Below are 27576 nucleotides of genomic sequence, written 5' to 3' on the forward strand. Positions count from 1 at the left end.
CACTGCATCGTTTGACTGATGACCAATAGGTGACAATGCCTCACTGCTTTCAATCAGACGTTTTCCACAATCTGTTCTTTTATCCATAGGCAGATTTAGGATTCCTCTAATTGCTCCCTTGGATATGATCTTCTTCATTCCTTTTAAATGGAGTTGTCCAAGTCTTCCATGTCCCAGCTTCACTTCCTGCTCTCCCTTGACTAAGGGGCACTTGGAGGAGTAGAGTGAGTCTTTAGATTCCCATAGATAACAGTTATCTTTGGATCTGGCTCCTCTCATCACTTCCTAATTGCAACCATTCAACACCACACATCCTCCCCTAGTGAATTTCACATTGAATCCTTGGTCACATAGTTGGCTTATGCTGATGAGATCAGCAGTTAGTCCTTTTACTAACAGCACATTACTCAGTTTTGGAACTTCAGGACAATCCAGCTTACCAACACCCTTGACTTCTCCTTTAGCTCCATCACCAAATGTCACATACCTGGTGGCATGGGGTTGTAGATCCACCAATAGGTTGCTCATCCCAGTCATATGTCTTGAGCAGCCACTATCAAAGTACCAGTCTTGTCTGGTAGATGCCCTTGGAGATGTGTGAGCTAGTTTAGCAACACATTGTTGATTCTCACTGGGGAGATTAAGCTTAGATGCCTGCTGCTTAGGTCTGACTTGAGGTGTCTGATTAGCAGCCCATTTTTGTTTCTTAATGGGGGCATTATGTTTAGAAGCCTTCTGCTTAGGTCTGACTTGAGTGACCTGGTTAGGATAACCATGCAGCCTATAGCAAAAGGGTTTTATGTGACCAAATCTACCACAGTAATGACATCTCCATCTCTGAAATTTCTTCTTCTGATGATTACTCATTCTGGTTCCCTGATGTTGAGACATCGGTTGTGACTTCTGCTTGAATTTCTGAACTTTAGCCTTTGATCTTTTGAGTTCAGTTGAAGATTTCTTAGCAAAGCCTAAACCAGACATGGTTCCTGACTTCTGTCCCACCTTTAGAATCTCTTCCAAGGTGTCAGTTCCTTTATTCAACATTCTGATGGATTTAGTCATTTGTTTTAGCTTAGATGTCAGCAAAGATATCTCACCATTCAGACCATCTATGACTTTCAGTTGCTTCTGCTTCTCAGCTTCCAGCTCTTTGATGAGTTTCTTCTGCTTTTCTCCTTGGATACACACTTCTGCACTTTTAACACATAGCTCTTTATATGAAGCAGCAAGTTCCTCCAAGGTAAGCTCATCTCCGCTTGAGTCATCATCTGAGGCACAGACACTGGTCAGAGCAGTGACATGTTTGGCAGATTCTCCTTCAGATTCACTCTCAGAGTCTTCTTCATACCAGGTGACAGATATCCCTTTCTTTTGCATCTTGAGAAAGGTAGGGCATTCAACTTTAATATGACCATACCCTTCACATCCATGACACTGGATTCCCTTGCCTTGAGTGACCTTTTCTTCATATTTTTACTTTCTATTGATGTCATATGAAGAGTTCTTGACATTAGGTCTACCCTGTTGATCAACCTTCTTTATGAACTTGTTAAACTGTCTTCCAAGCATGGCTATGGCTTCTAAAATGCTTTCATTTCCTCCAATGTTTCCTTCTTCTGAATTCTCTTCAGTATTTGATACAATAGCTATGCTTTTGTTCTTCTTTTCAGCATCCTCACATAAGCCCATTTCAAAGGTTTGGAGGGAACCAATGAGCTCATCCACCTTCATACTGCATATCTCCTGAGCCTCTTCTATAGCAGTGTCCTTCATGGCAAATCTCTTAGGTAATGACCTGAGAATCTTTCTTACAAGTTTCTCTTCAGCCATTTTTTCACCTAAGCCACCAGAGGTGTTGGCAATTTCAAGAATATTCATGTGGAAGTCATGAATAGTCTCATCCTCTTTCATCCTCAGATTTTCAAACTTGGTGGTCAGCATCTGAAGTTTAGACATCTTCACCTTGGATGTACCTTCATGAGTTATCTTGAGGGTATCCTAAACTTCCTTGGCCAGCTCACAGTGGTGCACCAGCCTGAAGATGTTCTTACTGATTCCATTGAACAATGCATTCAAGGCCTTAGAGTTTCCAAGGGCTAATGCATCTTGCTCCTTGTCCCACTCTTCTTCAGGAATTTGCACACTGAATCCATCTTCACATGTCTTCATTGGATGTTCCCATCCTTTGTTGACAGCTCTCCAGACTTTGCTATCTAGAGACCTTAAGAAGGCTATCATACGAGGCTTCCAGTCATCATAGTTAGAACCATCCAGCATGGGTGGTCTATTTGAGTGTCCTATATCCTTGTCCATGTTACTAGAAAGTAACTTCCCTATATCTCACCCAGAAATTAATAGGCAGGGTGCCTGCTCTGATGCCAATTCAAATTCTAGTTAACAGACTTCCGATGTCACAAGCGTTGTTATGACATCCAATTCTCGCAGACAAGAATTATGCAGAACTTAAAATGTAAGTGCAGTAAATAACATAAGTAATTGTTTACCCAGTTCGGTCCAACATGACTTACGTCTGGGGGCTACCAAGCCAGGGAGGAAATCCACTATCAGTAGTATTAATTCAGACCTTAAACCAACTGTTTAACCCTATCACTTAATACCTACCCAATGCAATTTCAATCCTACACTAAGATCAGAGTTCCTACTCACTCCCCCTCAATCACCTCAGTGATTACTACCTTTAATCAATATTAAAGACAATTATGAAGTCACACTTCAAACAACTCTTGATTGTGCTTAACAGCTTTAATCAAGATACACAGCACTCACGCTTCAAAGCTTAGAGTGACACAACACTTACAACTCAATGAACACCCTTCTCGGTTGATTGGCGCGAGTGTTATATCGGTGAGTCAGCTTGGCTGAAGCACAGAAGAATAACTGATAAGACATCTGGCAGAACAAAACCTTATATGCAAATGATGCATGAAATGCAATGTTTTGTTTATTTTTATTTTCAAGGAACCTACTATTCTATTTGCAAATATATAATAACAATAATAACAATTTGATTGACCATAAAAATCTCTTTTTATTCATAAAATTTGGAAGTATTACACTGAGTACAATTTCAGAAACCAAAATGCAAATACAAGAGAAAAGGAAACTAATCATTCTAAGGATTCCCTAACAACAGTGTCAGATGATCTGGCTGCAGACGTGTACTTCCTTCGGATGCATTGAATCTCAGACTCAAAGGATGTCTTCATCTGAGCCTTCTCAAAGACAAGTTGGTCAACAATCTTCTTCGAAGCACCGGAAGGCTAAGGCATATTAGAGGAAGATGGACCCTCTGGTTCTCTCTGTCTCTTCACTACTCGGTCTTCAAGAAGTTCAATAAGCGCGTCCTTGTCCTTTGACTCAAGCTGCAACTCATCATGCTTTCGGCTCAAAGCATGGAACCTCTCTTCCCATATATCCTTCTCTTGCTTCATCTTGGCGAGTGCGTCTTCCAACTCCTCTACATCTTGGTTAGTGTGAGTTGATGGCTCATCCACAACCATACACATAGGTCTTTCACAAGCATACGGCATCTTCAATTCCAAAGCTCTTTTCTTCACCCAAGTAATGTAAGCTTCCAAAGCTACACGGTTGCACGGACCAAGCTTGGATCTTCCTTTCATATTCACATTATGCCATGCATGAACCATCTTCTGCTTCAAGTGTTGGGGATCTTTACCCTCTTAATAGAAAAGACCTTATAACTGAGTGTTATTAGGTTTGTCTCTCAAGGGGAACCCAAGTTGACGGCGAGCCAAAGCAGGTTTGTAGTTGATTCCTCCTTATGTACCAATAAGGGGTACATTAGAGAATTCACCACAACTATCAATAATATCCAAGCTACTTAATATCGAGTCGTACCAAACAATATCATCATTAGTGAGGGACATAAGTCTCTTAGACTACGGTAGACATTATTTGTTCTCCACAAAAGTAGGTGTATGAGGAAAGTGTGAAATAAACCACTTGTACAGAACAGGAACACATCACACAATAGTTCCACCATTTTTAGAATTTCTCAAATGCAAAGAGAAGTTGAAATTCTAGTTAACAGACTTCTGATGTCACAAGGGTTGTTATGACATCCAATTCTGCGCAGACAAGAATTATGCAGAACTTAAAATGTAAGTGCAGTAAATAACACAAGTAATTGTTTACCCAGTTCGGTCCAACATGACCTACGTCTGGGGGCTACCAAGCCAGGGAGGAAATCCACTATCAGTAGTATTAATTCAGACCTTAAACCAACTGTTTAACTCTATCACTTAATACCTACCCAATGCAATTTCAATCTTACACTAAGATCAGAGTTCCTACTCACTCCCCCTCAATCACCTCAGTGATTACTACCTTTAATCAATATTAAAGACAATTATGAAGTCACACTTCAAACAACTCTTGATTGTGCTTAACAACTTTAATCAAGATACACAGCACTCATGCTTAAAAGCTTTGAATGTCACAACATTCAGTTTGACGTTCAAATCATAGACCATATGCTAAGTCTGTTTTTCCTGAAAACAAACTGTACAAATTTGTTGTACTGTACAGAACCAATCTGTCTATACTTCAGTATCAGCGTACATTAATAAATATCAAAGCATCCAATTTGACATTCACACATAGAGCCTTACATCAGGTCTGTTATCCTCTTGATAAACAGACTGAGCTGCAAACTGAAATGTAGCAGAAAACCAATCTGCCTATTTTTCAGTATATGTTGTCAATGATGAATGTCATAACATCCAGTTTGACATTCAGTCGGTAGGCCTTATGCCAGGTCTATTATTTCCTTGATAAACAGACTGAGAATACATACTGAGTTATAGCAGAACACCAACTGTTCTATTCCTCAGTATCTGCTGACAGGGATGAATGTCATAACATCTAGTTTGACATTCAATAAATCCTGTATTAGCTAAACCTATAGTATACTACTCAAGTATGTCATGACATCAGCCAAGACATCAGAGTACAGCTAGATATTCTAACATACAATGCAGTTAAACAAACATCTCCACAGCATGTCATGACATCAGTCAAGACATTAGAATCCAGCTAGTGTTTTACCATACAATGCAGCCAATTAAACATCTACAGAAGTACATATCACCGAGCAAAGTAGGCACAGGATTCCTAATTAAGAAGATTCTAATGGCATTAACATCAACAAAACCAACAATGTTAGGGAACAAAGTCAAACCATAGATGAGCAACACAAAGATGGCTTCAAAATCATCCACAATAACGGCTTGAGCAAAAGCAGTAGCTTTCCCAAATAGGAACTCAGAAGTCAACCCAATCATTCCTCCTTTCTTCACCCAATGAGCTTCAGCTATGATATGAGATCTAGGAATCTCCTCTAATCCACTAAAAGGCACCTTGTCAGAAACAGGTATTCCCAAGAGATGGGCATACTCCTCTAACATGGGCATAAGCTGATAATCGGGAAAAGTGAAGCAACGGTAGAGAGGGTCGTAAAACTGAACCAACACAGTCAAGAGTCCTTCCACTACATCAGCAGATAACACAAACAAAATCTTCCCATGGCGTTGCTTGAAGTCCAAGGTATGTAATACAAAATATGATAGCTTCCTTAACTCTTTCAAATCGGGACATCTGAAACTGTACTTCTTAGTGTTCCTTCGCCCATAATCCATGGTCTGGAAATATTTGCAAATAAAACCTCAGTTCCTTGAAGTTATTTTTCGTGTGATGAATGTTATGATGTCCATGAATGCATGAATGCAACAATCCCAAATAAGGGATCAAACACAAGGAAATCAAATAAAGGTCAGGGGATGAATCAAGTCATTGTCAAGATCAATCATCCATTTTGGTGGATTATGGTTCTCACCTTATCAACACCCAAGTTCCATTGATATTGACAAGACTTTATTGGATCAACCAAGAATCAAGGATTTGTTGTGAGTCACGAGCATGGAGTCAGGTTAAGAACCATCCCAAAGGAGTGTATTAAGGATAAAAACCTGCAGATCATGTTTTAAAAAGTTCCAAGAGTCTTAATTCCATCTATCGGATAATACAGGTTAGGATGACTGACTCATCAACCCGTAATATTCTCAAGAGAAACTCGTCTGAGTGTAGTATCGTGTAACGACTGTTATCAAGTCGACACTTGAACAGTCTCTGTACTACGTTCTAAATAGGCCAAGTTGGGTTAAATGTTCTACGGTTCTCAACTTCTCGGACCCCAAATCAGAGAAAGTAATGCCTAACCACAAATAACTTGTGTGACATCAATACTCCAAAAGGGTCTCAACTGAGTAGATGGGTCTCAAGCCAACTTGTTAAGGACTACTCCATACAACTTGAACATGACTATACCATCCTCCTATCTTAATTGCACTCAAGTCTGGGTTAGAACTTATCTCACCACTCAGAGATTACCAAGCACAACAAACAGATTATATCACAGAAACAAATATACAAACATCAAATATACAATTATATATACATAAAAAAGTAGGCTAAACCCACTGAGGAGTACTCCCCAGCAGAGTCGCCATTTAATTTCTGTAGCGGTAAATTAATGACCATTAAGCTATGGATAAACTTAATGTCAATAAAACCAGAGTCGCCACCGCACTTTTTTTGTTTCCAAAGGGAAAGGAAAAAGTACGAACAAAACCCAAAGATAAGAAGTTTTCAAATCAAAACTAATAAAATGGAAGAGATTACATGTAAGGGGGTTGGTTACACAGAGGGAAGGTGTTAGCACCCAAAGTGTCCTAGGTACTCCTAGGGAGCCCTTTTTTATGTGTGTATGTTTTTTTGGATAAAAGATGTTTGCAATAAATAGAGTGTGGGGATGAGAAAAGAATTCATTAATTATTTTTTTGTGTTTGACAAGACCTTCAGACTTGTGCCTATGTACCAACATAAAAATGAGGGATCAAACCCTCGTAGTTCGTGGTATCAATTTCAAAGTGAGTGAAATGCTTTTAACAAAAGTTTAAATTTAAGAGAGGCACAAAGGGCCTAAAATAATTTGGATGAGTGTTAGTTCTTTTTTTCTTTTGAAATTTTAAGTCAATATGGTTAAGTTCATTTAAAAGTTTGATTTAAGAAAAGAGTTAAAAAATGCAATGGCGTGAGGCTAAAGTTTCTAATTTGTAAAAGAGTCTAAGTTTAGAAATCACAAGCAAAGAAGATTTTGAAAAGGGGGAGAGATTTTGAAATTCAAGAGAATGGGAGGATATGAAGAGACTAATCCTAAGCAAAAATTTAAAAGATGAGAGTTGAACAGATTTGACCAATGGGATGCAATTCAATAGACAAGAATGTTATATAGAAACCCATTTTTCCTTTGGACTTTACAATCAAGCAATATCAATAAACAAGTAGCAGTATGAAGAGCAAGGCATCAAATAAAGATAGCCACATCCAAGCAAGCAACTTCATTGTCTTCTTCCTAATCTTCCCATGTATCAGATGACATACTCCATGATTGGCTCAGAATAAGACACTTGACACTGGTTCAAAATAGCATTTGCATTAAGACCATGTAGCAGATGAATTCATGTGGATCTCAATACTTGCATCAGATGGAAGCTCAACTCACAATAACTTGGTTTCAGGAATGTTGGCATTGGCCAAGTCCTTTTGCATAGGGAATGTTACCTAATTCTAAGTCCAAAGCTCAAATCAAATCCAACAATCCACACAAACATTTTTTAGGTTTTTTGTTGTTTATTAAGTATATTAAGGTCCTAAGACCACAAACACAAACAAAATATATAAACAAATATATACAATCATAATATATGGCTCAAGTGAGCAAAGTGAAAATGACATAAACATAAACAAGTTCAATGATATGTAAATGGAAAATGGAATGGTAAATGGCTTGAATTTAAATGACATAAATTAAATGACTTGAAATTAAAAGCAAGAATAATAAAAGTTATTCAAATGTTAGTTGATTAGATGTTAGTGGAGTTTTGCTTTTCAATTGATTAAGTCATTCTTTGGAGAACACTCAACCCTCTATTCACAAGCATGATCCTTGAACCAAGACATTTTCCAAAGGAAGGAAAAAAGGCCAAGTTTCCATACAATACCATGAAGGGGGGAGACTTACAATCTCACTTACTAGAATGTTATGCCTTTGGGTCAAAATTTAGCGTTATGTTAAGCAATCGTAATTGGACTTATGTAGAAGTCACAACTATTTGAGGCTGGGCAATAGAAATCTTGGTGTTAATGCATGTTAGAGATATGGTATAATGAACCATACTCCTAAAACATACCACACTCAAAAAGAAAATGATCAAAGGATGGACCTAATCTCATCCATACTTGTATTGGTTCATCTAACATGAAGTTATTAATGAACCAATTAGCTTTAGGATATTGAGACTTCATTGGTCAGTGAAAGGGATGGGATAGAATAGGATTAAAGATGAAGAGGGGAAGGGAGATGAGACAAACACAAATTGGTCATGGGAGGAATTTTATCAAATTAAAATCATTCATTCATTTTGGGAGATGAAATGTACATTTCATCAATTCCCTAAATCCAATTATTTTAATCCAACAAAAGTCAAATCAACCTTGACCAAGGCCCAAACACATAGTCAAACTTCACAAGTCAATAAAAATAGCTCAACATAATTTCTACACAATTAAACAATTAAAAATCAAATTAAAATGCTTTTAAATTAAATTATGTTTGATCAAAAACCTAAAACCTCTTCAGAACACCAAATAAATGGCCAGGAGATTTATCATAGGTCAAACAAGGTCAAAGGACCTTGGACAAAAAAATTCATAATTTTTGAAAAGTCAGAAGTATTTTTAAACAATTAAAAAATGCACAAAAACAATTAAATCATGAAAAATATCAAAACTAATCCAAAAAATAATTTTAATTCATAAAATGAAAGAATAAAATATTTGAAATCTTTTGGTGAAAGTCCCATATTTTTTGGATAAAATATGAAATTAATATGAATTAATTAAAAATAAGGGATTAAATGAAATAATCAAAAAATCAAAAAAAGGAGAGTCATCTGATCTCCCTCATTAATTGAGGTGGCATATCAGATGGTTAGAAACGCGTGTTCCACCAATGCTTCAGTCAACTGTCCCACACACGTGGTAATCAAAACCAACGGCCAAGATTAAAACATTTCAACTGGATCCTATGGCTGAGATGTGTGACAACACATCGCCGGAGCTAGGGCTCCAATCTTCTTCTCCGATGGACCTCACTGGATTGGTCCACCATTAACCATCACCAAAATGAAAAACAAAGACATGGATTTAAATAAAAAATGCCCAGGAGCTCGAATCTTGCCTTAATTTTGTCTAATTCCAAGTATATAAAAAGATACAGGGATTTGAATTTTGAGGATCATGAACTGAGTTACTTCGATTTGACCTCAAAGCAACTCAATCTTCTTGTCTGCATTGATAGGATTTCAGACAACCAAAAAAACAAGAATGGTGAAGAATTGAGAGAGAATCGAAGAGATGAAGTTTCTGAAAAATCACCTTCGAGTTGATCCAATTTCACTTGATCTTGATCTGAATTTGATTGCTTTCTCTTCCTCTTGCTTGTAGAAACCAATTGAGATGAAAAGGGGAATGAATTTCTGGAGTTTGAACTTCCAAACAGAAGATGAAGTTCAAGCTCGATTTCAAGAGAAACCTTCAGAAATTCTATGGCAGTGGGGGTTTGAATCAGTCTAACAAAGCTTAGGCAAGGTGTTGATGTTGATTCTGAAACCTTGAGCTTGTTAAAATAGGCAATGCATTTGATTTTTACACCACTTAAATTTTGGCCAAATTTGGAAACCTTCTTGCATGGGTGCATGGGCAATGGTTTGGGCCTAAGGAATGATGTAATCCACTTCCAATTCGTGTGCAAAGTGTACTGAATTCATCATATGGAAGCATGCAAAGAAGAATGATCATTTGAGTTCAAAACTTGCCAAAACACTTCCCACAATGGAGCCATGCGCAAGTCCCTCAATTTTGATCCAAATGAGATTATCTTAGACTTTTTGGAAAGGTGAGATCAAGGGGAACAACTTTCATGTTGAACACTTTTTCATTTGAAGCTTGTATCATGATGAATTTTGAGGTGGAAGTTTGGAAAATCAAACATATTTGAAAATTTTCTAAGTCCCAAGTCAAATGTTCACTTCATCCACCTTGAATAACTTTTTTTATGGACTTAAAATGAGAAAAGTTCCTTCGTAAAAGTTTTATCTCTTTCAAACCTCTTAAATTTTGTCACAAATTTGACCTTATTTGGATTTGGCATGAAGGAGTTATGCATTTTATAATTTGAAGAAAATCATTGGTTCAATGATATTGGCCCAAAGTGACCTATAATCTTTCTTCTTGGAACATGCCTTTGCAAGTTGAATTTGAACTTCCACCAAACATAAAAGTTGAAGTAGACATATTTAATTTGATCATGCAATTTTAATGGCTTTCATATCATAAAAATTGAGCAAGTTATGGTCTTGGAAATTTGACCTCCAAACTAGGGTTCAGACAAAATGACTTATAATCTTTCACCATAAAAAATGACCTTACAAGTCAAATTAGCTCTTGACTTCAACATGAAAGTTGTTTGTACTGGCATTATGAGTAACCTTTATCTTGGAATCATTTTCATATGACATAAATTGTAGGAGATAGGGTTTTTGGGAACACCAGTTTTGACCAGTTGACTTTCTCTAGTCAATCACCATGAACCATCTTGATAGCTTGACATTCTCTTCACTTTTGGGACTCATGGAGGATCACATATGTGTAGTATTATGTAATATGAAGCATCCCTTGAAATATTTTATCAATTGTTGAAGAAACTTGTTGAAGAAGTCACACAAGACACCAAGATGAATTAGGGTTTCCAAGGCAAACAAACTCCAAACTCTTGATGATTTCTTGATCAAAATGACATGTGAATATCATGGGGATCCATATATGATGCTTAGAGCTAATTTAAACCATTCATTTATTGTGCTCCTTGCATTGAGGGTCTCAAACCCTAGATATGAGCTTGATGGAGCATAGGTGAGCACACACACTACCTCCAAAAGAGTTAAACTATACATTGACATATTTGTGGTATTTTGGTTAGTAAATAATGAAAAACAAAGTATGATACAATAAAAAATGCTTGGTGCTCTCTCCCAATCCAAACCCAATGAATGAAGGGGTAAGAAGGATGCCAAGGTATGATCCCAATGCTAATGCATATGATGAGATAGCATGAGGGATATTAGGGTCAAAATTAGGGTCTTACAACAAGAATGCCATATAGAAACCCATTTTTCTTTGAACTTTGGCAAGCAACAGGAAATAAGCAATAAGAAATATCCCATCACCATATGAAGATCAAGGCATCAAATAAAGATAGCCATAATATCCAAGCAAGCAATCCAATAGCTGGCAGTCTTCAATATCTTCCAATGTACCAGATGAAATATTCTTTGATCAACTCAAGACAATCATCAGACATAAACAATAATAACAGCATGACAAGTAAGCACATAGATAACGTGACAAATGAACCAAGAGACTCCCAAGGTCTTACATCAGATGAATAACATTGTCACAGATAGCTCAGTCTCAAATGGTGGCATTAGCCAAGTCCATTAACATAGATCAAGTCCAACAGTCCACCAAGATGTTTTTTAGGGTTTTTGTTGTTATTAAGTATTTTAAGGTCCTAAGACCATAAATAAAACAAAGATAAACAAACAATGTATGCAATCACAAGATATGGCTCAAATGAGAAAAGTAAAAATGACTGAAGCATAAACATCTAGCATGAAATGTAAATGGAAATGAATGAGAAAGGTGCTTGAATTTAAATTGCATTAATTAAATGACTTGAAAGTAAAGCAATGTTAATCAAGAAGTTAGTCAATGGTTAGTCAAATGTTAGCGATGAGTTTTAATTGATTAAGTCATTTTTTAGAGAATACTCAATCATTCAATCACAAATATGAACTCTTGAGCCAAGACATAATCAATGAGAAGGGCTCCAACTTGGATAAATAAACAAGTATGCCACTAGCTCTCATGAATGAAAAAAAGGTCAAGTTCCCACACAATTCCATGAAGAATGGGAGACTTACAATCTCACTTACTAGAATGTTATGCCTTGAAGGACAAATTTAGCTCCATGTTAAGTAAACGTAATTGGACTTATTGAAGTCACAATTATCTGAGTTCGGGAAATAAAAATATAGGTGTTAATGCATGTTAGAAAATTCGGTACAAAGAACCAAACTCCTAAAATATACCACCCACTAAAAAAAGGGGAAGACCTATCTCAGTCAGACTCATGTTGATTCATCTGACACAAGGTCATTGATGAATCAACTAGCATTTTGACATTAGAGAAATCATTGGTCAAATGAAGGATTCGGAAAGAATAGGGATGAAGATGAAGAGGTAAGGGAAAGTATAAACTCAAATTGATCATAGGAGGAATTTCATATGATCAATACTATCCATTCATTTTGGGAGATGAAATGTACATTTCATCAATCCCCTAAATACAATGGTATTGATCAAACAAAAGTCAAATCAACCATGACCAAGGGCAAATAGAAAGTAAAACATCACAAGACTATAAAAATGGCTCAACATAATTTTCAAACAATTACTCAATAAATAATCAATTTTAAAACGAATTTAAATGCATTTTAAATTGACGAAACCTCATATCCCTTCAAAACACCAAATAAATGTCCAAGGGATTTATCCTAGGTCAAACAAGGTCAAAGGACCTTAGACGGAAAATTTCATAATTTTTGGAAAGTCATAAGTATTTGAAAACAATTCAAAATAAGTCAAAAAAACATTTAATTCATGAAAAATATCAAAATTAATCCAAAAAATGATTTTACTTCAAAATATGGAAGAGGAAAATATTTAAATATTTTTGGTGAAAGTCCCATATTTTTTGGATCAAAAATGAAATTTCTATGAATAAAATAAAATAAATGGATTAAACATAAAATCAGAAATAACAAAGAAAATAGAAAAAACGAGGGCCATCAGATCTCCCTCATTAATTGAGGTGGCAGATCTGATTGCCAACACGCATCCACTAAACACCCTAGTCAACGCGCATGTCGTAATGGTAATCAAAATGGATGATTAGGATTAGAACATGGCATGATGATGAGATGGTCTGAACAATGCCAACACACCACCGGGGCCCTAGCTCTAGTCATCTTCTCTGGTGGGCCTCACTGGACTGCTCCACCCTCAATCATCAAGAAAATGAAAAGTAAGAACACTATTTTAAAGAGAAAAAGCTCAGGAGCTCGAATCTGGCCTCAATTTTGTCCAATTCCAAATACATTGAGAGATATGAGGAATTGAATTTTGAGGTACACGGTCTGAGTTGCTTCGATTTGACCTCAAAGCAACTCAATCTTCTTGCCTACATTGATAGGTCTTCAGACAACCAATAAACAAAGAGAATGGTGGAGAATTGAGAGTGAATCGAAGGCTTGAAGTTTCTGAAAATTCACCTTCGGGTAGTTGTGATTTGGATTGATCTCAATGTGAATCCACTTGGTTTTTCCTCCTCTTGCTTGCAGTGATCAATTGAGATGAAAATAGCAATGAATCCTTGGAGTTTGAATCTCAAAACAGAAGGAGAAATTTAAACTCGATTTCATAGAAATATTCAAGTATTTCTATGTAGTGGGGTTCTGGGTTAGCTTGGCAAGGCTTGGGCAATGTGTGTCTGTAATTCTAAGGCCAATGCACTTGTATTTATAGGCTACATGATTCATTTATACACCAATCCAAAAAATGTCAAAAATAGCAATGTTGTGCATGGGTGCATGGGCATTGAATTAGGCCCAACCAATGATGCAATCCACTTCCAATTCATGCACATTTGATACTGAGGTCATCATATGGAAGCATGCAAAAAGAATTAATCATTTGAGTGCAAAAGTTGCCAAAACAATCCCAACAAAGGAACCATGCGCAAGTCTCTCAATTCGTTTCCAAATGAAGTAATCTTGGATGATTTGTAAAGGTGATATCAAGGGGAACAACTTTGATATTGAGAAATCTTCCATTTGGAGTTTGGATCAGGCTGAATTTTGAGGTGGAAGTTGGAGAAATCAAACATGGTTGAAAATTTTCTAAGTGAAAGTCAAATGATCACTTCTTCCACCTTGAATAACTTTCGCTATGAGTTCCAAATGAAAATAGTTTCTTCACCAAAGTTGTACCTATTTCATTTCTATTAAATTTGGTCACATATTTGACACAATTTGGATTTGGCATGATGGAGATATGGATTTTAGAAATTGAGGAAAATTGCTTGTTCAATGGTAATGGCCCAAACTGACCTATAATGTTTCCTCTTGGCACATGCCCTTGCAAATTGAATTTGACATTTCTCAAAAAATCAAAGTTGGAGAATACATCTTGAAACTGATCATGAAACTTATCCTTCATATCATAAACATTCAACAAGTTATGGTCCTTGGAATTTGACCTCCTAACTAGGGCACAAACAAAATGACATATAATCTTTCACCACAAAAACTGACTTTCCAAGCAAAATTAGATCTTGATGACAACATGAAAGTTGTTTGTAATGTCATAAAGAGTAACTTTGAGTATGAAATCATTTTCATATGACAAAAATTGTAGGAGATAGGGTCTAGGGAACCCCAGTTTTGACCAGTTGCCTTTCTCTGGTCAACCTCTTTGAACCAAATTGAAAAATTGAAGTTCTACTGATCTTTGGGGATCATGGATGATAATATATGCTTGACATGATGTATAATGAAGTATCCCTTGATATATTTGACCAATTGTTGAAGAAACTTGTTAAGGAATTTACACAAGATACCCAGATGAATTAGGGTTTCCAAGACAAACAAGCTTCAAACTCTTGATGAATTCTTTATCAAAATGACAAAAAATGAACATGGGGATACATATATGATGCTTAGAACCAATATGGACCATTTCTTGACAGATATGGCACAAATGGACGCACACACTACCTACAAAAGAGACAAAGCTATATATAGACAGGTTTTTGGTATTTTAGTTAGTAAACAAAGAAAAATAAAGTATGATACAATCAATTGGTGCTTGGTGACCTCTCCCAATGAAAAACCAATGAATGAGGGGTAAGGACGATGCCAAGGTGTGATCCCAAAGTCAAATAAAAATGATGAGATAGCATGAGGGATCTTAGGGTCAAAATTGGGGTCTTACAACTGCCCCTATTTAAGGACATTCTAGCTGAGGATATGAAGGTTAAAATCTTCATATCAACTCAGTAGAATAGACTCAAATAACAACATCAAGAAAAAAAATTGGTCCCTGAGAGACCTCATGATGCATATGATATGAATGCCAAAATAATCTTTGTGAGGAAGATATTGTCACAAAGGAAAAGAATCCGGAGAAACTAAAAGTCCATAGGAGCATAATGCATTCCATAAGGAAAAACTCACTGCGGAGACTGAGTCTCTGGGGATAAAAGTTATGCATAGGCCAGGCTACAACTTGAAAAACTGTTGGGAGACACAAGGGGATCTTCCATGAGACTAAATCAATGGAAGGACTCGGTCGGGGGAAAAGGAGATTTGCATATATTGGGATAACACCAATACAGCAAGAAATACCTGAAGGGAAAATGCGTAAATCAGAACAAAGATGAAATACTCATGCAAAAATGGGATTCAAACTCAACTAGGGAAGAAAAACTTCAACACAGGAGTAAAAGAGATATATTATCTATTATCAGTTACTGGGTAAAAAGATAATACACTCGAACAGAGGGACATCTATTACCGGTTAGGGTAAACATATCAAGGATGACTCGCTGAGGAAAATGAGGCGCCTTCACTACCAGTTATTGGGTAAGAATGACCTACTGGGAAAAAGAAACCAAATAGGATTTACAACTACCTGTTACTGGGAAGAAGACCTAAGAGAGAGTATTTATCACTGATTAAAGTGAACATATCAAGGATAAACTCAAAGGAAGAATATTTGTCATCGGTTAAGATGCACATATCAAGGATAGACCACCTGGGGAAAAAGGAAGAATACCTGTTATCAGTTAGGGTAAACATATCAAGGATAGACTGTCGGGGAAAATAGGAATTACAACTACCGGTTACTGGGTAGAACACCAAAGAGAGAGTATCCCTTACTGGTTAAAGTGAACATATCAAGGATAGAATCAGAGGGAAAAATAAGATTTACATCTACCAGTTACTGGGTAGAAGACCGCAAAGAAGATAAAATTTGTCATTGGTTAGAGTGAACATATTAAGGATATACTCTCTGGGAAATAAAAGGGATTACGACTACCTTTTTACTAGGTAGAAAACCAAACAGGAAAAATATTTGTCATCGGTTAGGATGAACATATCAAGGATACACTTGTTGGGAAAATGTGAGAACGAATCCGCTGGAGAAAAACAAGTAAATTACCTTTCATCGGTTACTGGGTATAGGTAAAGTTCTCAACAACAAGAAGAATATTACCAGTTACTGAGTAATAAACTCTTGGGGGACCAAAAGATCTGTCTAGGTAAGAACTACAAAGAAACAGTCAAACAAAGACTCAACCCAATGAGGATATAACTCAAGGGGAGTGGTTTCATCCAAGTAAAGCATTGGGGAGGAAACTAAAACAATAATAATCCACGAGGAAATAACTCAGTGGGGAATGAGAAAGGATAAACTCTTTCTGCTTAAGGGGATGACATTCTACAGTTGAAGGTGGATAGACACACCAAATCTGCATGGGGAAATAATATCACTGTAAGATCCTAATTTTGACCCTAAGATCCCTCATGGCATCATATCATTGCTCAGTGCATTTCCTCAGGGATCATAGCATGTTTGGCTCCTTAACCCTAGGGTTGGGATTTATGTAAGTGTTTTGAGACCACCAAGCATGCTTGTATTGTATATTATTGCTTTTATTATTTTGTTTACTAACCAAGAGCACAAAAATATGTCACTAACTCTTTTTGTTTTGAAGCTCAAGTGATCATGTGCTCCCATGCTCCTAGGAGGCTCCTAAGCTCAATGAAGTGGCTAGATGAAGATGAAAACAAGCATGAAAATGGTCCACAAAGTTCCTAATCATCATATATGCCTCTCAAGTATCTCAATTTTCCAATTTGATCAAGATAACCCAAAGGGCTTGAAGATTGTTTCCCAAGGAAACCCTAATTCAATTGTGCATTGATTGTGCCTTGCTCATGAAGCAACCTCAACCTATGATAAAATTTAATCAAGGGAAGTTATTAAATTCATTATTTTATACATATATGTACCTATGTGAGGTTTCTCAATCATTCATTCATCAAGATTGGAAGTTTGGCCTTGAAAAGTTGACCAGTCAAGTCATCTGACCAAACTAAAGTCCACTAAGACACAACTTTTGATTTGTTTGTCAAATGAAGATGACTCCAAGATAAACACTAATCTTAATAACCATATGAACAACTTTCATGTTCATCAAAAATCCATTTGAAACTTGGAAAGTTATCATTCATTTCAAAACATTATAGGTCATTTTGACTGAAACCCTAATTTTGGGTCAACTTCCCAAGAACCTAACTTCCTTAATTTTTATGATTTTGAGGTGAGACCAAATTCATTGGAAATTTTAAGATGTCTACTTCAAATGTTATGTTGGAAAAAATTTCATAATCCTAAAATAACTACATGTGATAATACAAAACATTATAGGTCACTTTGGACCTAAGTCGTTGAATTTGAAAAATGCCCAACTTCAAGTGCCCATAACTTTCTCATAGAAAATCCAATTGATGTATAATTTAAGTCTAAATTGACCATATTGAAAAGATCTACAACTTTGGTGTTGGAGGTTTTTCCATTTGAGGCTTGCATCATTGAAACAGAAGGGCTTGAAGAGGCTTGGTTTTGGTGAAAATTTCAAAGGGTGACCTAGACATGTTTTGTACCCAAAACTTCACAGCCATTTTTCACTAAGTTCCAAACTCCAAATGAATTTTTTCCCAACATGACTTTTGTTCCTTATCTCAAGGGCTTTCCAACCATTACTAACATTAATTTTTTGGACCTTCCATGAGTGAGTTTCGAAGAGCTTCATGTTTATGTTCATTTGTGCATTTCACTTTGTAACTTGATGTGCAGGCAAATGCCAAGCCAATTGCACGTCCAATTGACTTCCATTTGAGTTCAGCATGGATTTGCATTCGTTCTTGGGCCTTACATGCGCCTGTACAGGCCCATGCAAGGAGAATTCAAAATTCATGCACACGAGCCAAGCATTGCATTGCATCCATTCCAGCTATAAATAGAAGCTCATTCTCATTCAAATGGTAACCAAGTGGAGATCTGAAGTGCTGCTGAATTGAAAACTAAACCCTCACTAAAGGAATTTCCAGTTTTCTCTTTCAATTTCAAGCTTGAATTTCAACATCATTAGTTGATTTTCAAAGCTCAATTCCTTAACCTTGCATCATCATCATACTTCCAGAGTAAAGTTGGATCAAGAGCTTGGAGATTTCGTGTTGTTTAAAGCTGCATTTCAGAGGTAGAACACCAAACTTTCTTGATCTAGATCTTGTAATATAAGGTGAATCTCTTTGGTTTGTGTTGTTTTCTGAAGTCCTCATGCATGAGGCAGGCCAGTGGTGGTCTTAATTTTGCAAATCGTGTCATTTCAGTTCATGTACCATGATCTTCAAGCTCATGTTTCTCTCTAAATAGGAACTGTGAGGACGATCCATGGTTACATGGGTGATGTACATCACCTCAGCTTCATTTTGATACCTTCCTTTTTCGTTTTCATTGAGGTTTGATTTCCTGCGCGTGGTAGCCGGATCTGGTTAGATCGCCAGAGAAGATGGTGGTTTCCACCACCATCCCCACGTGGGAGCCTCAGAACCATTGGATCACTCTCAAACGTTTTAATCTTGGCCTTCCAATGTATTGACTTATTTTAAATCAAAGTGTAGCGCGTTTGACCAAGGTGTTTCGTGTGACCGCGCCTTTGAGCCCTAGGATCATTGTCACGTCAATTAATGAGATGATCATGTGGCTGCGCATTTTTGCTATTTTCCTATTTTCTGATAATTCCTTTTATTTTCAAAACTTCATAAATATTTTATTTGAAGTCACAAAAATATGAGACCAGTGCCAAAAAAAATCTTGAAAAATCTAGTTTTATATTTTGATTTTTAATTATTTTTGGGACTTCATTAAAAAAATTTCTTGAATTGTTTGGTTTTTAATAGTTTTAATTCATTTTTAATTACTTTCTGATATTTGAAAAATCCAAAAATATTTTCCTAACACCTATGGATGATGATAAGTCAATGAAAAATAGTCTCATCAATTTCTTATTTGATTTGAGATTTATTTGAGATTTTAATTCATATTGTATTATTTTTCACTATTTTTAATTGTTTTTAAATAGTTTCTGATTTCAAAAATTGTTGAGAAAATTTGTCAAAGTTTGTTTGACCATGTTAGACCTATGAGAATTTAATTGGACTTGTTGAAGTTGATTTGAATTAAATTTGAGGTTTGACCATATTTTGTTCATTTTATTTTTGCGTTTATTTTAATTTAAAAATGCAAAAAAAATATGTTTGACTTGTAACCTTCATTTCTCTTCTGTTTAGCATTGGTTGATGATGATTTGATTCACTTTTGACCAATTGTGTTTGACACTTGAATTCTCCTTCCATCCATTTCATCTTCATCCCCATTTCTTTTTATTTTGGCCAATGAGTTAATGTCTTATGGTTGGTCTTGACAAATGAGAGGTTTAACCTTCTTTGATCCAAATCAAACTCAACTTGATCCAAGATCAAGTGAGTTGCATTGTGCCCAAGATAGATTGCTTCTGAGTCAAGTAAAAAACCTAAAGTCCATACAAGGCCTTTCTCTTTTTTTTTTTGGCATGGCAAGTTTTTGGAGCTTGGCTTACTAGTCATGATCTCTAACGTGTGTTTATTTTCTTATAGTTTTATTGACCGGCCTCAGATAGGTGTGACTACTACATTAGTCTACTTACGATTGCTTAACATAGCGCTAAATTGTCTTATGACAAACTAACATAATCATACTAATTACTAACTTTAATTTGAGCATTTAATTTCTTACAATTTACTTTTAATGCAACTTACTTTCTTGTCCATTTATTCATATTGCTTTTCATTTTGCTCATTTGAGCACATATTTTATGTTTATGTCATTTTCCTTTTACTCATTTAAGCTCATTATTGTGTATAAATATATTGTTGCCTTGTGTTGTTTTGTCTTTGCCTTGTGAACCTAATGCAAAAAGGAGAAAGGACTTAGAATTAGGATATACCTATGCTTAAAGAAATTCAAGAGCAACTAGGCCTCATGCCTTTAGAATGCTAAATTTGTTCAAGAGCAACTAGGCCTCATGCCTTTAGAATGCTAAAATTCAAAGTTGACTTCAAAGGACTTCCTTTCCAAAACTTATTCTTTGTCCATTCCTCTTATTGTGTTATGAATTTTTTGATGTTTGCTCTTGTGTGATAGGGATTCCATCTTGAGATAGTGAAGAGGACCATTGTCATGAGTAGCCAAGTTAAGAGAGACAAGCCAAATGGAGATCCTAGGAGCTTGAATCTAATTTGTTTTATTGCTTGATTGTTTGCTAAGTCTAAAGGAAAGGAGCATCTTGAATCATCTCTATGATTTCAAGAAAAGGAACTCCAAAGGTTTTATCTTCTCTCTTATCTTTGTATGCTTTAAGACTAGCCATTCTCTTCTTCTCCTCACTCTAACCCAAGCCAAAAAGCTTTTCTTTCAAACTTTGACTTTGTTTCAAACTAGAAACCTAGGCCTTATGCCTTTGACTTTTCAAAATCTTTTCATTAATACTCATTGTGAATGAATCTTAATCCTACTTTGACTTCATTTTTGTAAGTACATCTAGCTTGTAAATACAACTCACTTCAAGTTGTTTTTGTGGTTCCAATGGCCACCTCATTAAAACCTTTTCATAAACATTAGTCATAGGTTTGAGTTATCATAATGGTTGATGTAAATCTCACCTCATCCTTAGTGATTGGATTATAAGTCTTCCATACTTATTATAGGGTTAACCCCTCACTTGTATGTTGAAGCTCTCCTCACATGGTGGATTGTTGGTTTAGGTTGAGTTTTCTCCCTTTGATAACAAAAGACCTTAAGGCTTTTGGTCAAATCAATTCACCAATCTTTGAGATTTTTACCCCGAACTACGAGGTTTTTATCCTCCTTTGTGATGGTACGTAGGCAATGGGTTCATCCATTCAAATAACAAAATTTGTAAATATAATATATTCTCTTCTCATCCCTCCAATCTTTTGCACATATTTTTCACAAATACCAACCTACAACACACATTTGCAAAAAGGGTTCCCTTAGAGTACTAAGGATGTTTTGGGTGCGTAAAACCTTCCTATTTCATAACCAACCCCCTTACCCAGATCTCTGACATTTTTATTAGTTTTTGATTTGATAAAACTTCTTACTTGGCTTTTGTTCGCTTTTTAGCCTTTCCTTCGGACAAATAAAAGTGCGGTGGCGACTCGAAATTGTATGTTTACTTTTGGTTTAGTCAATAAACCTAAAGGTAACGAAAACCCCGCTACAATCGCCAAAGCAATGGATCAGAAGAAAAATCAATGCGATAAAATGCACAATGAAATATCTGATGGTGTGTTTTATGCATGAATATGCATGGATATGATTGTGATTATGCTGACAAACCAACACCAAGGATACAAATGATGAAGATTGAATCATCATTACTAAACACTTGGCTAATCTCAACAAGATGGAAACAATCACTGAAGAATCTGCTAGGGGTCAAAATAAATCACCTAGTTCAGAATAAATTCAACTTCGGATGGGGAAAAACATGGAGAACATGCATCCCACCAAACATGGTAAACTTCACGGGGGGAAGAGAGCATTGCTGAAAATATCAACCAAACATGCTAAGGATAAAGATGGATATGTTGAGGATCCTAACGAGTCGACATTGTGGGGAATTTTAAGTCAATCACCATATCAAATGGGAGATAACCTTAGAGGTAACATTACCAATACTGCTCAGAACCAAGTCCTGTTGGGAATGGGGGTGTCGCTACGCGAAAAATACAGTGTCGCTATCGGTTTTTATTTATTCCAAAGGAAAGGGAAAATATCGAGAAAACCCCAAAGAATGGTCATCACAACCACAAACAGGTTCAGAAGTCGGTTATGCAAGGGGAAGGTATTAGCACCCCTCACATCCATGGTACTCCATGGGAACCATCTAGGATGTTTATGCTTAAGTGGATGTTGTTTATCGAATGTTTGCTTGCTAAAGGTTTGCAGAGTGGAGGTAGATTTTAAATTAGTGTGCTCGCCAAGGATTGGATCCTCGTGCCTACGTATGCCCACTTATTGAAGTGAGAAATAAGAGTCTCGTAGTTCGTGGGTTTAAAATGTTTGTTTGTTTTGTTCATTTTGTTACCTTGAAGAAGGGTTTTATATTGTGTCGCTCAAAGGCTCAAACAAAAGGTTTGAATGCGTTGGATTGTTTTTAGGTTTTGAGAAGGTGTTATTGATTCCGGATTGCACTAAAGACTATGGATAAAGGTGAACACCTCGAACTACCAAGCTAAACGTCTTGTGTTCGGAGCATTCAGAGTGAGTGTAGGAAAGCTCCAGTCTCATCCCTTCTTTACCGCTTAAGGCTCGTGTCGTACAATCTTAATCGCCATTTATTATGTTTTTATATTTGATTTGGAAAAAGACCGCTTGACGTTGGATCAAGGGTTTGCTTATTGAATTTAATTGAGAAAAAAAGACCGCTTGATGTTGGATCAAGGGTTTGATTATCGATGATGAAAGGGTGAACGTTCCTAATGCCTAAGGAGTAGCTAATCAAGCAATAAAAAGGAAAGTAAGTAAAAGCATACATCAGAAAGGGGAGAGGGTACATGTAAAGTACAAGGGAGTGCGAAAATAAAATCATTCAAGTGAAAGTTAATTCTAGAATTTAAACTCTATCTAAGCATGCATTAGAACCAATGTTAACCACATGTGAAATAACAGCTGACAAGGAATATACGACAATCTAAGTTAATCGATCAGTTAGAAACTTCTATAAGTCCTAAAACTAGGGGAGCATGCAAGATTAGCCTATTTCTAATCCTAGGGGTAAAATCGTCATTTCACAATCCTGGTTTCATTTCTATACATGAAAGTCCTAATTAAAAAACAATTAAATTCTAAACTAAATTTAATGTTTCTAATATTTCTAAATCCTACTCTTCCAAAAATTATAACCTAAATCTAAAAATTCTAATGAACCTAAATTCCTAATTATTTTTAACATTTCTAATACTATTTCTAATCCTAAAATTATTTCTAATTGTTCTAAATAAACTCTAATCCTAATTTTCCTAATTAATCCTAATCATGACTAATTTAATCTAATCAATACCTAATCATCTAATTAAGCTAATTAACCTACATTAACTAAACTTAATCAAATAGTAACCCAAAATAAAGAAATAAGCCCAAAGAAACTAAGAATGGGCTCAACAAGGGATAACAGAGCCTAATCGGATGGGGTGCAGTAGCGTTGAGAGAGTGTGGTCCAGGAAACCTCAATTGGGCCTAATGAAGGCTTAAGGCCCACTATCCAAGAAAATTGAAATAACCAATGGTCCATCCTCCTCCCCACCTTCACGCTTAACAAAATGCAGAGGGAGAGAAAGAACAGCCTGGTTCCGAAGAACCGAGTCGCTCCGGTTTCCTCACCGGCGGCGGCGCCTCCACACGGTGAGGCCTCCCACGCTATCTCCTAACCTAACCGACATAAACACTCCACCTAACCAAATCATAATCAAACGCAATGTGAATCTTCAACGGAAAAAATCTAGTGACGAATGAAAAACGTAAACGGACAGTGATCGCGATTCACATCACAACAGATGAACTAACAACGTAGAAACTAGAAATTCCTACCTGCGATGGCGACATATCGGCGGATCGAAGCTTAGGTAATCGTCGCTCGATTCGATTCTTCACTCTTCTTCACTTCTTCTATTACGGTTTGTTCCTATTGCTTTCATGCTCCTGTTACGAGTTATGACTTGGTTTTGTCGCTCAATTCGATTCACAGAATGTTCATGGAATTGGTGTGGAGTTATTGTGAGTTAAATAGTGGTGGTGCATGGAGCAGAATGGTTGCAGGAACTGGAGAAAGGTGACGAAGATGGAAGCTCGAGAGCAAATTATGCAGGTGGAGGTGCGATTCGGTTACGATCCAGGAAAAGAGGAGAAGAAGTTTTGCCGAAAAGAGATGGAAGAAGAGTTTGTTAGCTTGTGATTCTGGAAGAAAGAAAAATGGAAGAAGAACTTCAATGTGAGCTTATGGATTTAAATCAAATTGATTGGATGAGTTTGAAGTTTTGATTTGGTTTGCCGTTTCTGTTTTGATGCTGAATTTCTGTTTCCGTTTCAACTTGTTTTGTATTATGCACTACTGCGTTTTGGCCTTGCCGTTTCAGCCTTAAAATCTTGCATTTCCGTTTCCTGTTTTCTGTTGCGTTTTACAGTTGCAACTTCTGTTTGCTGTTGTCATTTTGGACTGTACTCGCTACAGCTGTTGCTCGCCGCTTGTAGCTCGCGCGTTTGCACTTTCTGCACTTGCGCTTCATTTGCTTTTGCAGCTAGGAAGCTACGTTTCCAAGCTGCGTGTTGTTTGGCTTGCATGCGTGCGTTTGTTGGAAGCTTATTGTTTTTGGAAATAGTTTTGTTTTGTAGCTTTTGGAAGCTTGGTTGGCGTTGCAGCTTTCTGCAGCTGTGTTTTCATTGTGTTGGCTGCTTGTGCTAGCTTTACTTGCATTTCCATTATTCATGGATTAAATGGTCTCTCCCTTTTTTAATTAGAATGTTAATATTAAAAACAAATTGACAATGGATTTAACAAATGGGTTAGATGGATAACCAAAAATGGATTATGAAAATTGGTTATATAGATTAAATGAAATTGGTTAATGAATAACAATTGAAATGGGTTTAATTGGATATTGATTTTGTATGGATATGGGTTTTGGATATAAAGTGATCGGATTGGAAAAATCAAATTGGATTAGATTTTAGTTAATGTGGTTTATGGATTAAATGGATTTTAAATTGGATGATGGGTTTTGAAAAATGGCTTTTGAATTAAAATGGATTTTTAATGAAATATGGATTAATTTGGAATTAAATTTATTATGAGACTTTTCTAAAATGGATATGGGCTTAGTAAAAAAATGAATGGGCTCAAAATGCAAAATTGAATTTTTGTGAACAAAAAAAGGATGAATGGGTTTAAGTTCTCTTATTGACAAGCATGGCCGTTAGTAAGAAATGGTTTAAACTCAACCAAAATTTCTAAAATTAATTTGCAATAAAAGATGAAATAACTTCCAAAATTAATCTAAATCTCAAAAATCAAATTGAATATCCAAAATCGATTTCGAATTAAAATCAATTTGAACTTCAAAAATGAATTTTAAACTAAGATCAATCGGGAAAATATGAATCGGATAACGACATGCAGTGAACCAACGAACCCAAATGATCACAAGACTTGTAAATCGTATTAAACCATGGTTGAATGAAATGACTGAACAAATGCACCAGTGCACCCCAAAAACCATGAATTCAAGTCACGCGTCTCCTTGTGTTGAACCATGCTTATGCAGATGGAACGAATGCTTATGATGATATGCAAATGATTAGGTTTAGTGACCTATACGATCGATGTGAAGGATAGGGTCAATTTCGGGGTATGACAGTTTCCCCTATTTAATCTTCTCGGACCTAAATGTATGGATAGCAACGGTTTCCAGACAATGAAGGTAGGAGAGGATTAAATACTAGAATAACATGAAATTTTCCCATAATGAACAAATGGAAAGCAATGTGAAGATAGGTCACAAGGAACTTCTTCACTAGAATATGTGGGACGAACAGGCTAGTCTTCGCGCAAGGCAGTTGCTGGGAATCGAAATGTTATTTGGTAAATGGGTATATGGGCAGTTAGAAATGCATGACGCATGTAGTATGTTAATGCAGTATGATTGATTATTTTTTCATTTTATCTCTACTAACAAGTTTTAGCAGCCGAGAAAGAATTTTCCGCCAGGGGATATATGGTGATTGTTTTTTGGAATTTTGAAATGGTTTGCCAGGTAAATCCTAGAATTCGGGATGGCAGATGACCTTACTGGGGATGCCAGTAGGGAATTTGGAAGGCAAATAGTTGGTCGTCAACTCTGAGATTGGGGACAGAAGCACGAGAAACACTGATGGCTGGGGATTGAAACATTGTGACCTCAATACTGCGACTAAGGTAAAACTTGACATTCTCAACCCCGTGGTTGGAAACAAATTGTGATCAACATCGATTCTGAGACTGGGACAAATGATAGGCGTCAACTCTGGGGTTGGGTGTAATGGCATGGACATCGACTCTAAGGCCGGAAACAAAGGTAGTAGGTGTCAATTCTGAGGTTAGACTCGTAGATATCAACTCTGAGGTTGGAGGATAAGAAGACGATACAACAACTCGAAAGTTGGTAAAAAGGTAGCCCATTCAGCTTTGAGGCTAGGGGCAAAAAGGTTCATCAAATCCAACGTTGGAAAACGGTAGGCACTTAGCTCTGAGGATGATATGCATGAATGAAATGATATGAATCATGCATGACAGGTTGATGCAATGATATGAGGATCTACGGATGGCCCAATCTTGGGTATGATGCAATGAATGCTGAGGAAATTTGCTTAGGTTGCAAGGCCTTTGATTTATGGAGGGTGGGTTGCGTCTCGCATGACTTCCCAACATCTGACTTCTGTTAGGTGAAGAATCTGACATGGCTTTCAGATGCCCCAGGCTAGACCTGAAATGCTTTCATAGGTAGGGAGAGAACCTTCCTCTCTTAGGACCGTCTTGCCATAGTTATGAAGCAACTTCAACATGGATTATCTCAATCTGACCTGCCCCAATGTCTTGGAACTACATTCCTCTGATTAACCATTTCGGGGAGATTGACTTCTTGTGCTCTTGGGGTGGCCTACCCTAGTACGAGCCTTGAAGTAACTTTGCCTCTGGTTAGCTGAACTTTGAGGGAATTCCCCTGACTAACTGGTCTTCAGAGAGATTGATTGAATCTCGACTTTACTATTTCAGATTGACTGAATCATGTATAGATTTCTCGACGTGACTGCCTCTGATCGAAGGGATCTCAAAGTGGTTTTTCGTTCTGCTCGATAGAGTCTTCAAACATTCTGACTGATGTGATCAAAAGAATTGGCTTGCCCCTACTCGACGGAGGTCTCAGGCGTTGTGCACTTTTTAAATCATCAAGTTCCTCAATTCACGTTCATTGTGGCAGATCCCTTGATGTCAGATGCTTACTCACGAGTAAGACAAGTTCATTTTGGAAATGATAATGCAATGTTATTTTTATACAGTTTTGAAATCCA

General features: G+C 36.6%; 1 long non-coding RNA gene across 1 annotated transcript; it reads left to right on the top strand.

Annotated features, from left to right (window-relative positions):
* The first annotated feature begins 23704 nt into the window (after positions 1-23704).
* LOC127100561 (uncharacterized) lies at positions 23705-24634 on the top strand. Its single transcript, XR_007794452.1, has 2 exons — positions 23705-24098; positions 24221-24634. It is a non-coding gene; the product is annotated as an uncharacterized LOC127100561 (long non-coding RNA).
* Positions 24635-27576: the final 2942 nt, after the last annotated feature.

Source organism: Lathyrus oleraceus, chromosome 7 (genome assembly GCF_024323335.1).
Source record: "Lathyrus oleraceus cultivar Zhongwan6 chromosome 7, CAAS_Psat_ZW6_1.0, whole genome shotgun sequence".
Taxonomy (NCBI): domain Eukaryota; kingdom Viridiplantae; phylum Streptophyta; class Magnoliopsida; order Fabales; family Fabaceae; genus Lathyrus; species Lathyrus oleraceus.